A 15525-nucleotide genomic window follows, 5' to 3' on the forward strand; every position below is an offset into this window, starting at 1 on the left:
AAAGAGGGATAAAAGAAATAATTAAATTAGTTTGGTATGCTCAATATTTTTTAATTAGTTCAACACTATTGGAGCTCTGACAGAGTGTAGAACTGTAAATTAGAAAAAGAAGCTTGACCTTCCCTGTGTTGATTTTGAAGAGATAAAATATTATTAATATAAATGTTCCAAAGATTGTGCACTATATAGAATGAACTAGAAGGCCTTGGTGTGTGTCAGTGTCCTTACTATCTGTGATGTTCTTATCCTGAAGGAAAACATTGATAAAACTCTGACACATAGTTGTGCCTTGCACCCCAATAGAGGACTTTATTTTCTTCCATTTTGTTGTTATTAATTGCTGTGATAAATTAACTACAGCTCTTCAGCCTCATGCAACAGGTGGTTTCTGAATTCTCTGATGATTGCCTGAAGGCTCTGCTATAAACTTGAGGTTGGAATTTGTTTCTTCAATAAAGTATGGTATTCTCAGAGCCTTGCAAAAAGGACTTCACCTGATATTACTAATCATTGATATTTTGATGAAAAAAATATGTGGGTAAAGATTTCAGTGCTTAAAGCTACAATTATTTAGACAGCTTTCTGACCATATCAGCAAATTGAATCCTTTTAGTCAGAAGAAATGACTTCATTAAAACAGACTGCTGACCCAAGATCCTGCAGAACAAAAATTGTTTCCATAAAACTGGATGAACTGATGAAAGGAAAGTAACTGTGATTATTTCTTTAGGTATTATTGATATTGTTTTGATGTTCTATTTTCTGATTGGTAAATAAAGAAGTACTTTGCCTTTCTTCTTTATTTATTGCTAATCTTCAAGTTAGTAGACTATGCTTTTGTAACTAAGAAACATTTTTTAAAACATGGTATTTGATTCTCATTGATTCCTGAGAATTCTGAAAAAAAAAAAACAACAAAAAAAAATAAAAAAACCTTTTATTAGGTCTCATTACTTTTCATGGCAATATATTTATTTGCATAGGTTCAAAAAGAATCTGTTCTTTTACTTACCAAGATAAAGACAAACTGATTTTGTAACAAACTCCATAGTTGGCATGTCATATTAAAGAGTAATGTTCATTTAATCAGCTGTGACAAGCTCACCATTAAGGTGCAAAGATTGAATTTAAATATGAAGTTAATGCCTACAAAATCCTCCCAGGAAAATAGCCCTGACTTCTAAGATTCTAGTTTCACAGCTGATAAGAAAGATCATTTCCTGGCAGGCTAGGGACCTTAGCTTATTTTATGAACTTTGAAGAGAGAGAAGTTCACTTACGTTTATAAGTATAACAGATGAAGAAAGTTTATTGGGCTATGTTTCATATCTCCAGGTATCAAAACAAATAATTAGAAGCTTTTAAAACTCAAATCTGAGATTCCTTATAAAAATTTCCAGGCAGAAGCTAATTACTGCCCAATACCCAATAGCTCTAGATTTGCTGAGCAACTCAAGGAGGCTCTCGGAAGTAATCAACTTCTCTTGCTCTGCCTATGTAAATAATCAGGCCAAAATACGAGATCAGCCTTTTTTGGGGTAGTAATCAAGGATAGTCTTTACAGATTATTCATGATCAAAATGGGGGATTATTAGGAAAATATTATCCAAAACCTAAAAATAAGTCACAAATGGGGGTAGGGATAGCCTTTCAATGTCACTAGGGTCCTGTTTAACAAGCTTACTGGATGATGATCTAATTCTCTAGGAGCATGCATGTGTTCCACTTGTTACTCACCATTTAATTTGTATCGAAACATGTGTTAAGTTGTATATTTCTGTCCAGTAGGAAAGATAACCTCAAAGTTTATGGTGTCATTGCCTTATAAGACATTAAGTAGTTTTTTATTTAACTCACAAATCTTATTCTAACCCTTCCTTTTTTCCTTCCTTTTCTTTTTTCCTGTTTGTTTGTGTAATGCTTCCGGTTCCTCACATGCTTATGGAATTAGCTTTGTCATCTTACTAGTTTCCTCATTACTGAATTAAACAATTTTTAAACGTGTAACTTTTATATTTATATGAGTGTTTCTTTTTTACTTTCTATAAATTGTACTTTGATACCCTTAGATCACCTCACATAAGAATCTTTTCAGTCTGAAACAGCCTCTTCTGCAAATGAAAATATAGACTTTTATTCATATGTGGATTCATTAATATGACAATGCTCTTCTACTTCTAAAAAGATAAATTGAGGTAGTTTACATTTAAAAATAACAGCGTGGCACGTTTACACCCACGTAGAATCCTCTGCTGGCTTTGAGAAAAATGTTTGAGTCTGTTTGGCAAAAGAGAGGGAGATCCCCATCAAAATACCATTTTCCTGATGATCTATGAAATGTTTTGGCACCCAGTGCATTCTAGAGAACAGAGGGCCCTTTTGGTGTTCTATTCTCAGAATGTCAGCCTTTTCAGCGGTGGCATCTGCAGTGGTACTCGATAGAGTGGCTGGTACCCCATAGGAGCTGATAATGGCCAGAAGAGGACCACAGTGTCTGCTAGAAGTGGCAGCAGTGCCTAATGGGGTGGTGGTAACCAAGATAGTGGGAGCCACTTTTGGAGGAGACAGTTTGTCTGTTGGCACTGGAGGCAGTAGGAAGGGAATGAAACAAACGCAGTCCAAGTGCACTGATTATTAGAACTTGCTGGAAGGAGAGAACTTGACATAGATGTTGCTTTAATGTCTCTTGAATATCATTAAGTTGAAATTCATTTTTGACAGGAGCACTCTGGAGAATGACTGAAGGGCAACTATTTTGCATTTTATCGTTAATTATCAAGAAATGTACATGCTCTCAGAGTGAGGCAGTAGTGTTGTTATTCTGTTAAGGAAATTAAGGAGCCTTAATGTTTTCACCCATACACAGCACAAATCTCTTCCCGCGAGAGATGAGTCATACCACGCCCACAGGCAGAACCCACAAAGTCTTCAGAAATGAGACTCAAATTTGCTCAGAAGTGCAAACAAATGAAGCTGGAAAACAATCTCCTGCCAGTGGTTTAGAAGTCACTTCACAATTAGGATGTCTATAATAGATATTTTATTTTCTTTTTTCTTTTCATATTTTAGAAGATTGGTGATAATAAAGAAGTTCGTGGGCCTATTCAATTAAACTAACAAACACTCTGTAGTACCTGAAAGAAAATTAGATAGATATAGCAATCAGTAGAAAATGTGTTATTAATGCCATTCTGGGAACTCAATGGATTTAAGGTCTTGTTAATGTCGGTGAGAATACATACTGCTACTGTGCTAAGTGCAAGGTGTTTGTTAAGTGAAAGTTACTAAATTACCGCCAGTGTTAAGTCAATTGGTTTCAGTCCAAAATATCCCTGTTGTGTTCCTCTTATAACAATTATGAGACTATTCAGAGCAAAAATAGGAATGGAATTAAATAATAATAGCTAGATGGAAACCCAGTGTTATAAATGTCCTTTGACTGAAAGGAGACATTAGCAATTTCATTGCTTTTGAGATACAAATTCTGCTTCTGAGAAAAAAATCTGCCTTTGAATTACCTCACATTTGCTAAAACATACAAGGAATAGTAGAGCTTAACAATGTTAGATTTTAGAGACTACAGGAGCTGAAAGCCAATTAATAATGTAGGGAAAATAGCAAACTAAAAAACATTTTCCATGCTAAATATATTTGTGTTTAAGAAGGTCGTGCCCTTCATGACTAAAAATGGGAGAAAGATTCTGGTTGGAGTGAGAAAGGGGAAAAGGTTGCTTGGGAAGAAACTGTCAATTTGCTGTTCACTTCCATAAAAACTCAGGGATTTTATAATCACCTAAACTCAATGTCATGAAAGAAAGATTAAGGAGAAATTTCTGGGAAATATTCTAACACATACATGTCTGTAAATACTCTTTCAGGCCTGCATAGTATGCAAAGTATTTGCACAAAAGGAAAATGAAGTTTTTGTGGAACTCATAAATCATAATGCAATTAATAAGGGGCCTTGAAAGAGCTGGCCTGTTTGTTTTATAGAAAGATATGCCAATTGGAAAGAAAAAGTGTGCTCAAGGTCCTACAGGGACTCAGTTACAGAGCCAGGAGGGGAACCTAGGTGTCTAGATTTGTTGCTGGTATTCTTTCCTAGACTGCAATACAACACCAAAGGAAGCTGTGCAAGAATCCTGAGACAGTCCAGGGAAACATTTCTTTTTCTCCTCTCTAATCAACTAGGGCATATTTAATCTTTCTTGTTCTACAACAGTTTTGTGTGGTGGATTTGATTATGCTTGTGTCTACATAGATTCTCATTGCCATTAAGGGATATAAGGTCCAGATTCAGTTCTCTGCCAGTTGGAGAAATGTCTTTGATTTTTTTTTCCTAAATTTTAATTTTTTTCTTCCCTTTCCCTAAAATCTAAGAGAATCTATCCCATGCTTACCACATATTTTAATTCAAGCTTTCATTAAAGTATCAAATGATAAGAGATGATGTTATCGTGAGTGCCAGATCCAATCAGTATTATTGTTTGGATAAAAATTCAGAATGATTCTGAGCAGCAGATGGTCTAAGCAAGAAAGAATGATGTTACTATTCATTAGTGCCACCTACTATGATGGTAGGGAAAGGAGTTAGTCAGAAAGTAGCCTGGGAAATGGTTTAAGAGCCTCAACTGCTGTGTGAAGGAGACCAAAAACAACAAGATTAAGATTTGGAGATGGGCTTGTGTGTGTTGTTTGGATGTAAAGTTGTTTGGATGTAGTGTTGTTTGGATATAAAGTAACTCTGATGTGCCTGAAAGGTAGGTGTATGGAAAGCAGATCAAAGGAGCTGTTAAAGACTGTGGCCATGTTGGAGATGGCCTGGTTTATTGAGCTTTGGAGTTTGGACGCTGTGGAAGCCATCAATTATTTGGGTCAAATGCGTGGCAGGATTGAAGCTGTTTTTCTGGAATATTAACCCAGCAGCAATGTGTAGGAGGGATTCCAAAGGACAAGAGAGAAAGTATAAACGGCAACTAGTAGGCTGCTCCAAAAGACTAGGTTAGAAGCAGTGAGAGCTTGAACTAGGGCTTTGACTGCAAACTTTGAAAAGATGGGGTGGATATGAATGACCCTGTAGAATCAATAGTATTTAGTGTACAATAAGAAAGTTGGGCAATGGAAAAGGTATGTCATAGTAACACTAACATTTCAAGCCAGAGGTGTTATGGTATTAACTTTAACAGGAGGGGTTGCAGAAAGGGGTCAGGGATGAAATTTGTTGAGTTTTGTTTGTTAAGTCCACTTCTTCCCAATCAGGAGTTAATGATTTCAGAATTGCAGAATATTCATGTGCAAAGTAACTTTAATAGGCAATCGTTCCCATAAAACCTTACTTAACGGTGTTTCTATTTTTTCATACCTACGTAAATATATCTCTATGGCTTTATTTTCATTTGCAGATAGCTTGTAAAATATTCTAAGCTAATGTTCTTTTTTCTACAAAATAGTTACCCAAATAGAGAATGAATCATTTTCTAATTTTTAATCTGAAATTTCTAGGTATTTATTTATGGTACTACAGTTAAGTGACTCAAATCTTACAATTAGTACCCCATTATGTATTATCTCATACTCTAATCAATAACATAACAATTTGACATTACTGAGAGCTGTTCATGTTGCTAATGACTCCTTAGTATGACTTCATTTGTAATGGGAGCACAAACCAGATACTTCTAAATGCAGCCAATACCAAGTTTTTGTCAACTGTGAAGGTCAACAAGGAAAGAACCAAAATAAATATTGAAGAATAAGAAAGTCATTTTCTAGAAGAATGCTAGTTTAGACATAACATGGATGTAAAAACTCCCCCCATTTTTTTTTTTTTTCCTAGCATTCTAGCACTGAAAGTTCACATTCTGAATAACATTCCCTTGAACTGAGTGGTTAAATTTATAGCCACAGACTAGCCAGAATCCCAAAGATTTGCTTTCACATTTTTCATTTGCTACATATAATATTGCAAACAAGTTTACCTGAGCCATGTTTAGCTCCAGCAGAAAGTATATATACTTCATGTGTTGTATGTTTTACATGTTATATGCATCTAATAACCATTCAGCTTCGTGTGGATTTTATTCTTCTCTCCCAACTTTTAATTTGAAATGTTAAAATCTCAATGTCATATTCAAAAGTGAATGAATAAGAATTTTGCTGATAATGCAAACCCAATATGCCTGAAGCTAACAATAGTTAAAACTAATTTCATGCTTATACATTGTACCAGGCTGTGTTATGTACTTTACACATGTGTCACCTCATGTAAAACCTTTCACAATTCCTGTGGTGTTGGCATTTTATTCTCTGTATTTCCACAGATAAACTGAGATTTTGAGTATAATTTGCCCAAGGTTATGCAGCTATGACACAGAGATCAAGGATTGAATTGAGATCCATCACTGCTACTCATTGTTATCAATATTGACATAGAGACTTTGGTCTAAATAAAACCATGTAAACCGTTAGACCAGTCGAATAAATGGAATAAAATAAATTTGGCCAGGATTAGACTGTGAATGTCCCTTGCCAAAAGGAAACTGCTGGCCAAAATCAAATCAAGAGGCTAAGTATTTATAGAGTCTGTAGCTTAAAAAAAGCCTCTGTTTTCCACCTTAACATTCCACAAGTTAGAAGGTAAGTTAAAATTTATCACATTTTTAATAATTAGATTTATAAAAGGAACCCCCTTTTATTGTCTTCCCTTTGGAATTTCTCTTCAAAAGCAGCTCCAGTTTTTTTCTTCATGGATGGGGTGACAGTTCCCCTGTAGAATGAACAAATAAAGAAGTTTGGCTATAATCCCCAATCGGGTACCACTTCTCTGCAGTAGTAAGCTGGCACGTCTTGTGTACTTGCAAGGAAGATGGTCATGTGCATAAAAATAGGTTTGTTAAATGAAAGAAAAATTAACATATAGATATTTGACAAGAGGCAAAGTGACATCGATTTTCTATTAAATGTCTTATTCTCTCTCATTTTTTTGCATCCAAGGTTTTTTGTGTGGCACATGGTATTCTGTGGGTACTCACCATTTCACCCACCCTACACAATGGCTTCCAATGGCAACCCCCTGCGACTCATCAGGAGTCTTTTCTCTACTACCAGAGACCACTTGGCCTGCATAGGATGGGTGGGAAAGTTGGGAGAGTTACTGCCCCTTGGGAGCAGCCTACTACTGACTCACGGGAGTCGGTGGAGAAATAGTTCAGCTGGCTCACTCTCTGCTGGGATAATGCTGAGTCATGTTGTATCTTGTCTCCAAGAGCACCCCAGTGGTTCTGAGACTCATTTGCCCACAAACATAACCTGTCTGATAATGTACCTTTTATTGGCTGGTTTCCCTTCTCTGTCTCATCTCCCCATACTTGGCATCACCTCTCAAATAAAGTAACTACACCCAAATCCTTATCTCAGGGTTTACTCCTGAGGAAATCCACCCTGAGACCTCTAGGTATTATCAAAGACATAAAATCCTCCTCCTCTTTTGCCCTGTAGACTGACCATAGCTTCTTTCCTTAGAAGACAGACTTTTGCTGAGCTTCTCCATGTGCAGGCACACTGTGTTGGATGCTGGGGTTACAAGGTGAATGAGAAGACCCCAGTTTTTAAGGAGCTTGTGGCAGATGAGGGAAGTAGGTAAGGAAAGAGACAATCACAATGTGGTGTGACAAGTTCTCTGACAGGGAGCACAGAGGAGGGCTCTTCAACTTCAGGAGAGCAAGAAAAGATTCCCAGAGGAAAAAAAATAAAATTTAAACTGAGCCCTAAGAAAGAGCTTACTTTCCTCTTACTTAAATGAGGAATAGAGGAAGGGAGTTGGGAAAAGTGGACGCTGTAAGTGGTGGAATCCATGTATGAATAGGCCTAAAATTTGGAAAGGCTCATAGTGGGCATGGGCAAAGGGAGTCACTTAGTAAGTATGGCTGGAACCTAGAGCTGTTGACCCCAAACTATGTACCAAGGAACCCTGGGGTACTGTAGCAAACTCACAGGATGTTTAAATTTTGTGTGGGAAATGCAATGATGCTCTACATCTGTGCATTATCACAAAAACTGCTTCCTCGAAGTCATTCACAATTTCATGCATTCCTTTGACCATATTATATCTTTGTGAAGGTAAACTTTGGGATATTGATGTGACAAAAGCAAGTGCCATGAGAAAATCAAAGTGGGGCAGGAAATGAGGGTGGCAGTGTTGAATCTGATTCAAGGTCTCAGAAATTGTTCAATGCCCAACAGGTACATACATTTCATTAATTGGTAATTGTGGTTATTTAAGAAAAAATTTAAATATTTTCCCTCAGTTTATATGAAGGAATTATATAGCTCCACTCTCTACTAAGTTGTTAGATATAAATACTTACTAAGTTGTTTGGACCCACTAAGTGATAAAGGGAACTGTTACGCAGATCTCTGTACCTAAGAATATTATGAAAATATTATCATGATATTAAGGACTCTGTTAACCAAGAAAGTTTGGGAATCTCTGACCTTGAGTAAGGAAGGAGCATGAGTGGCCAGAAATAATGTTGGAGGGGTCAAGAGGAGACAGATCTGAGGAGTATAAACTTTTTCCTGAAGGTGAGAGGGAGCCTCCAAAGAGTTTTAAGCAGGGTGTGACATGGTCAAGGATCACTTTGTCTACACTGAGAATCAATTAGGATAACGGTTGGAGAAAGGAGAGGAGGGAGGCCTGGGAGCAACAGATGGAGGCTGGGGTGAGACGCAAGGACTGTCTTCAACAGTTTTAACAATGATGCTCTGGTATTAGTTTCCAATTGCTGCTGTAACAAATTGCCACAAATTTAGTGGCTTAAAACAATGCAAATTTATCATCTTATAATTCTGTTCACTAGAAGTCTGACATGGGTCTCACTGGACTCAAATCAAGGTGTCAAAGCGCTATGTTCCTTTCTGGAGGCTTGAGGGAGAATATGTTCCCTTGCCTTTTCCGTATTCTAGAGGCCATTGGGAGTCTTTGGCTCATTGGCCTCCTTCTTCCATCTTCACATCCAGCCACACTGTATTTCTCTGATCTTTCTTTTCCTGGCACATTGCCCTCTGAACACAGCTGGGAAAGGTTCTTCACTTTTAATAATTCCTGTGATTAGATTGAGCATACCTGGCAATCCAGGATCATCTCCCCTCTCAAGGTCCTTAACCTTATTTACATATGCCAAGTCCCTTTTGCCATGTCAGGTAACATAAATACAGGTGGTGGAGATTAGGACATGGGCAATTTTGGGAGGCCATTATTCTGCCTAACACTGTTCCCATTGAGAACACCCTCCTGGATATGCAGAGGAACTTATCCTCTTTGTTTTATGCGTACCTACTTCTACACTGGCAGCAATTATTAGGTTTTGTGGTCATCTTGAATCCTCTCAGAGTGACCCACCCTCCTCTTTTTTGAAATTCAAAGTCTGCCCTGCACTTCAGAGGAACAGATGATCTTGACTCTATTTGCAGACGGGTGAACAGAAGAATCACCCCATACCACAGTCTTCCCTTGCAGTCTGTGTACTACTTCTCACTGATGCAGGAGCTGGCAGGACATCCCACGTGTGCCTTAAGTTATTCTCATTACATACCTTGGAGTCTCAATGTCAGGTGTTCAGTGGGGTCACAGTTCCGTCCAAGGTATAGCCTTGGCCATAGATATTCCTGAGTTGTTCTCGCTCTAAAAGCTGCTTCAGTTCCAAGACAGGGGAAGTCAGACCCCAATGAGTTTGGTAAGTACAATAATTCACTCTTCTCCATGGGGTATATGTTCTAAGACCCCCTGTGGATACCCAAAGCTGTGGCTAGTACTGAATCCTACATATACTATATTTTCTCAATTTTATAACTGAGAGAGCTTCTATGTGACTGAAGGGTGGGGAGCATATGCAGTGTGGATATGCCGGACAAAGGAATGACTCAAGTCCCAGGCGGGACAGAGTAAGAGAGTGTGAAGTTTCATCACACTATTCAGATTCATATGCAATTTAAAATGTATGAATTGCATAATTCTGGAAGTGTCCACTGAGTAGTTTTTAGACTGCAGTTGACCATGGGTAACTGAAACCACAGAAAGCAAAGCCGTGGATAAGAGGGGCAAGCTGCAGATTGAGTTTTGAGCTGAAACACTTTGAGGGAAGCAGTTAGTGCATTTAGTAATAATAGAAAAGAAAAATTGTAAGATTTGAAACCATTTTAAGCTGAGGAAGGGCCACCTGGGGTTTCTGCTATTCGAGGAACATGACCCACTCACCACTTCCTACTCAACATTTTATTTTAGATGCAGAGGCCCCATGAGCACAGGTAGGTTTGGAGGGGTTGTTGGCCAAGGTTTTGTTTCACATAATTTGACATCGGATAAGCTAAAATCAGTGTCAATAATAACCCAATCCAAGATTTAAAAATTTTAATCCCAAAGAATGTAAATTGTTAGTGGTTTGTGTAAAACACAAAACGTCATTTTAAATTTAAATCCTAGTAGGTTGTTCTTAACACCAACAGCTTACTAGACTCACTAGAAAAAGAAAGTATTTTTTAATATTAAACACTCTTGGAAAGAAAGTAATAAAAGTCAAAAGAGGGAAGCCGTAATGACTGAAGCTTTTTCTTTTTTTCCCCAGGGACCCCCTATTCTAAAGCATTTAAGGAGGAAACCTAGAATGGATCAACTAAGCTGAATGGAGAGTCCTGTGGAAGACAGAGAACAACAGGAATCTACTCTTTATACATAGGTCAAGGAGAATTAATATATCCATTGTACTAAAATTTATCAACACAAGGCCTTGGCATAAGTAAATATGTGTAAATATATGTTACATACACATATACTTAAAAAAAGAGTGTAACTTGATGATGAGAAAAAGGAAAAGCAATGAAGAAAAAGTGAGGGTGGAGCCTCTCTTTCTCTGGCCTCATGTTTCCATATGGTGGGGCTTCCCCTAGAGTAACACCCCCCACATCAGCGTGAGATCCTCCCCCAAATCTTTAATCACTCCTTCCTAGGGGAGGAGGGGTGACTTATCTGAATGATCATCACACATTAGAGTTATTGAATTTTACCACTGATGAACAGGTTAATGTGGTGAGCAAAAGATCAGAGTAAAAACATACAGCACTTAATTACATCAAACCCACAAAACATCTGGTGATGCCCAGCAAAAAAAAAAAACTGGGTGTCAATGGTGACATATTTTAACCCCATTGCACAAAATCAGCAAGAGAACACTCACAGTCCACATACTACTGTGTTTGCCACACCTACATTGTTCTGAGAATCAGGAAATCTGGAGGGATTGGGGCTGAGATATTAAATAGAAAACTAAGAATCACTAGCATTTATATTGTCTGCCTAATTGTCTAGAATTCCTGTATGTGTAGGTAAGTGTCTCAAAGGGAAGGCAATTATGTTCAGTTTGATGGTTATGATTGACAGTGGGCAGGATGGTGATTGCTCAAAAGGCAATGAAAATTCAATAGCAATAAGTTGAATAATAGAGTAAATGGGCCAGCCAAAAATGTCTACATTTTTATTGTTCTTACCAGTTGTATGCACTTATGTACCTGCATGAATATATACATATTTTGCATAGAGATGTTTAGAATATGCATCAATATGTGTACATTCATATTTATGAGATATATATTTATTATATATAGTATACATAGAAAAATATATTATGAACAATGTCAAAGGTATACAAAAATGGAGATGATGATATAATGAATTCCCATGTACTGATAACCCAGGTCAAAAATTTTCTTTCATAGACAATTTGTTTCTTTTATACCCCACCCATTTCTCCTTCCCTCTTCCTGATTATTTTGAAACAAATTCCGGGCATGATATTATTTCATTTGCAAGTATTTCAGTGTTTGTTTCTAAAAGGGAAAAGCCCCCCTTTTCAATATAATCACGACACCATCATCACATTTCACTTACCACCCCACCAAATCAACAATGATTCTTTAATAAAACCAAATATCCAGTCAGGGTTCAAACTTCAATTGTCATATAAATGTTGTTGTTGCTTTTTAACAGTTTATTTGAATTAGAATTTAATTGAATTGGAATAGAAAAAAGTTTCATATCTTGAGATTGGCTAATATGTCCCTTAAGAGACTTTTAAAGTTCCCCTTCATCTTATTTTATTTTTCTTGAAATTTCATTTGCTTGTTTTTGGTGGTTGTTGAGGAAAACAGGTTGCTGTTTTCCAGTAGTGTTTCCCGTGTTCTGGAGTTTTATTATTACATACTCCTAGTGGCATTTAATATGTTCCTTTCCTATTAACTGATAGGTATCTAGAGATTTAATCAGATTAAAAATCAATACTTTGGCAACACTGCTTTATACAATGGCATTGTTCACTTTTATCAGAAACTGCATAATATCTGCTTGTTTTTCTTTTTTCATGTTAGTAGCCATTGAAAGTCATTTCCTAGGTCCAGTTTAATATGGGATATAAAATGGTTATGTACTTTCTTCATTTAATAATGAAAACTTCCCCTCATCAAACTATTAATATCTGGTTACCTTGAGATACAATTTGTATGTGAATAAATACTTATTTCTTTTTATTTACCAATTTTTAGAATAATGAGTTGGTGGTGATCAATGTGTTTTTTAATTTTTTAGTAGAATCATGAATTCATAGATTTAAATATAGATTTCTTAGTCCATTAAAGTTATTCTCTTTGCTGATGCTAATATTCTCATCTTTAGACAGTGCGGGCTTACTAAAGTTGGCTCCTGAGTCCTTTTGACATAAATCTAGTAGTCACTGAGAGCTTCCTTATTTTTTTAAGACAAGATAGTCCAAGCTCATCTTGTACATTTCCTAACCCAGAGCTAGTATCATTTATCTTTCAAACTATCCTTGACTCTTTTGTTGTGGAAATGGTGTCTAGAGACCAAAATCTAGGCCTTCATTACTAGTGGGTCAGTCTTCAGACTAAGACTTTTTTGTAGATAGAGTTAGAAAACACGTCATATTTTAAATACTAATACATCCAATTAAAAGCAAGAATTACAGGATTTTTACTTAACCTTAACAATCTTACATTACCTTTCTTCAGATCAAAAATCCTGGTTTACAACAATATCAAAATTGTCACTCAATTGCTTTATGTATTACATATGTCACACACATAAGAGGCCTAACACTACCTCTCTGGCAATGATTGCTGAAAAGCAGTTTAAGATTTTTTCCACAACTCTCTTTGTGTTTAGGGATACATTTTCAAATTATTATATTCTAGTCATTTGTAATAGTTCCCATCTCAGTTCTACAACCTAGATACACAAATTCATTTTTGTGTATGTTGCTCTTAATGTTTAATGCTTACTTTTTAAGTTCTAATTTTGTTTTGTAATTATGTAAAATGTTTACATGGTCCTAAAATCAAATCTACAAAACAACTGATATTCATAGAAGTTTTAGTTCTGTTTTTATCTTCTCCATATTATACTCTCCCTATTTAGGCAAACTTCTATTATTATTAGTTTATAATTAACACAAATACATAACCATATCTGAGCATTAAATAGTAGCATACTATGCACACTTTTTTCACCTTGCTTTTTGCTTTAACAATGTAGTCTAGAGTTTACTCCATAATAATATGTAGATATATTAATCATTCCTATAAGTGCATAGATTTCCACTGTGTTGTACCATAGTTTATTCAATGTATTGCTTACGACTATATTATGGGTTGAATTTTGCTCACATATAAAAAAGATATATTCAAGTACTAACGTCTGGCATCTGTGAATGTGACCTTATTTGGAAATGGGGTCTTTGCAGATGTAATCAAGTTAAAATGAGAGCATATTCTTATGTTAGGTGGGCCCTAATCGAATATGACTGGTGTTCTTATAAAAAGAGAAGGGAGGAACACAGGGAGAAGATGAGCAGGCGAAACAGAGGCAAAGATTGGAGTAACGCATCTGTGAGTCAAGGAATGCCAAGGATTGCTCAAAGCTAGAAGAGGCAAGGAGAGAATCCTCCCTACAGATTTCAGAGGGAGCCTGGCCCTGCTGACACTTTGATTTCAGATTTCCAGTCTTCAAAACTAGAATACAATAAATTTTTGTTGTTGTAAGCCATCTAGTTTGTGGTGATTTGTTGCAGCAGTCCTAGGAAACTAATAAATCTACTGATTGTCATTTTGGTCATTTCCAGTCTTTTTGCTATTGTAGACAAACAAAGCTGCAATGAAAAGCTTTGTAAATATACCATTTTGTATTTTTTTAAGAGTATTTTGAAATGGATTCCTAAAAATGATACTACTAGTCAAAGGGAAAATGCATATGCAATTTTGAAAGGCAGTCTCCAATCCCTTTCCGTAAGGGTTTTATTATTTTGCTTCATCACCTGCAGGGAGTTAGCTACTCTCCCAGCCAAGAGTCGGGTCTCTCAGGCAGGGGTTGTCACAAAGCTTGAAAAAATAGTAAGAAATAGAAAATAGAAATAAAACAATACACAGAGGCAAAAATGCAGTTTATAAAGAATAGATTTATGAATATAGGAAAGTGAGGTGCTCGGAGGACCCCAAAATATCCCCATGAATTTGGAGTCACGACTGAAGTTTTACCTCAGTATTTATAGGTACAGTGAGCGGTTGCCAGGGGTAACAGATTTACATAATAACAGGTAGTTCGTTTTAGGTTCAAAGTCTCCCAAAAGGCTTCTATAGGTTCCTTAATTAACTCTATCTATGTGATCAAATGGTTACAAATTCTTTTTAGGACAAACTTCTAAGTTTTAAGATAAAACTATCACTTTAGCAAAACAGAGACATAGTGGCTCTAGTTATTGTATATTGAGACAGATTCTTCTTCGGAAGTCAAGCAAGAGCTGTCCCTTATGCTAATTGCTCTAGCCATAAGTGTCTGTTTCGGGCTGCAAGTCCTTTCTATCAGCTCCCCATCCCGTGGCTCCAAGCAAACCTGCTTTGTCGTTCAAAGCAAGCAAGAACGACAGGCTTGAGACTATCACCTTGGAAAGCAGCTGCTACCAACCATTGAGATGCCCTCCTGAGGCGAGGCAGCTTTTGATATGCGAACTAACACACGTTCACATATTCCTTTAGGGCAAAGCCTTGCAAAATTCCTGAAATCATTTCTGTCTCTAATATTATAGGGGGCATTTCCATAAATCAATATTTCTTAGGCGCAACAGTCACCAACAATTTTCAAAAGTATCTGTTTCCCTACACCTAAAATTTTGCCCAACTGATAGGTGAAAATTGTTTCTCAATATAGTTGTAACTTTAATTGTCTCTTATTAGTAAGGTTGACCATATTTGCATGTGGTTAGCCATTCTTATTTATTTTTGGTGAACTATCTCTTCATATATCTAGCTCATTTTTCTATGAAGTTAAGTCTCTCTCACCCCATATCTGGAGGCTATATTTATATCAGGATCATTAATCATTTGAGATATGCTGCAAATGGTTCTTTCCCCCGTTTATTCTTTGTCTTTTGTTTTGCTTAAGTTGGGTTATTTATTTATTTATTGCCA

Source organism: Eulemur rufifrons, chromosome 17 (genome assembly GCF_041146395.1).
Source record: "Eulemur rufifrons isolate Redbay chromosome 17, OSU_ERuf_1, whole genome shotgun sequence".
Classification (NCBI taxonomy): Eukaryota; Metazoa; Chordata; class Mammalia; order Primates; family Lemuridae; genus Eulemur; species Eulemur rufifrons.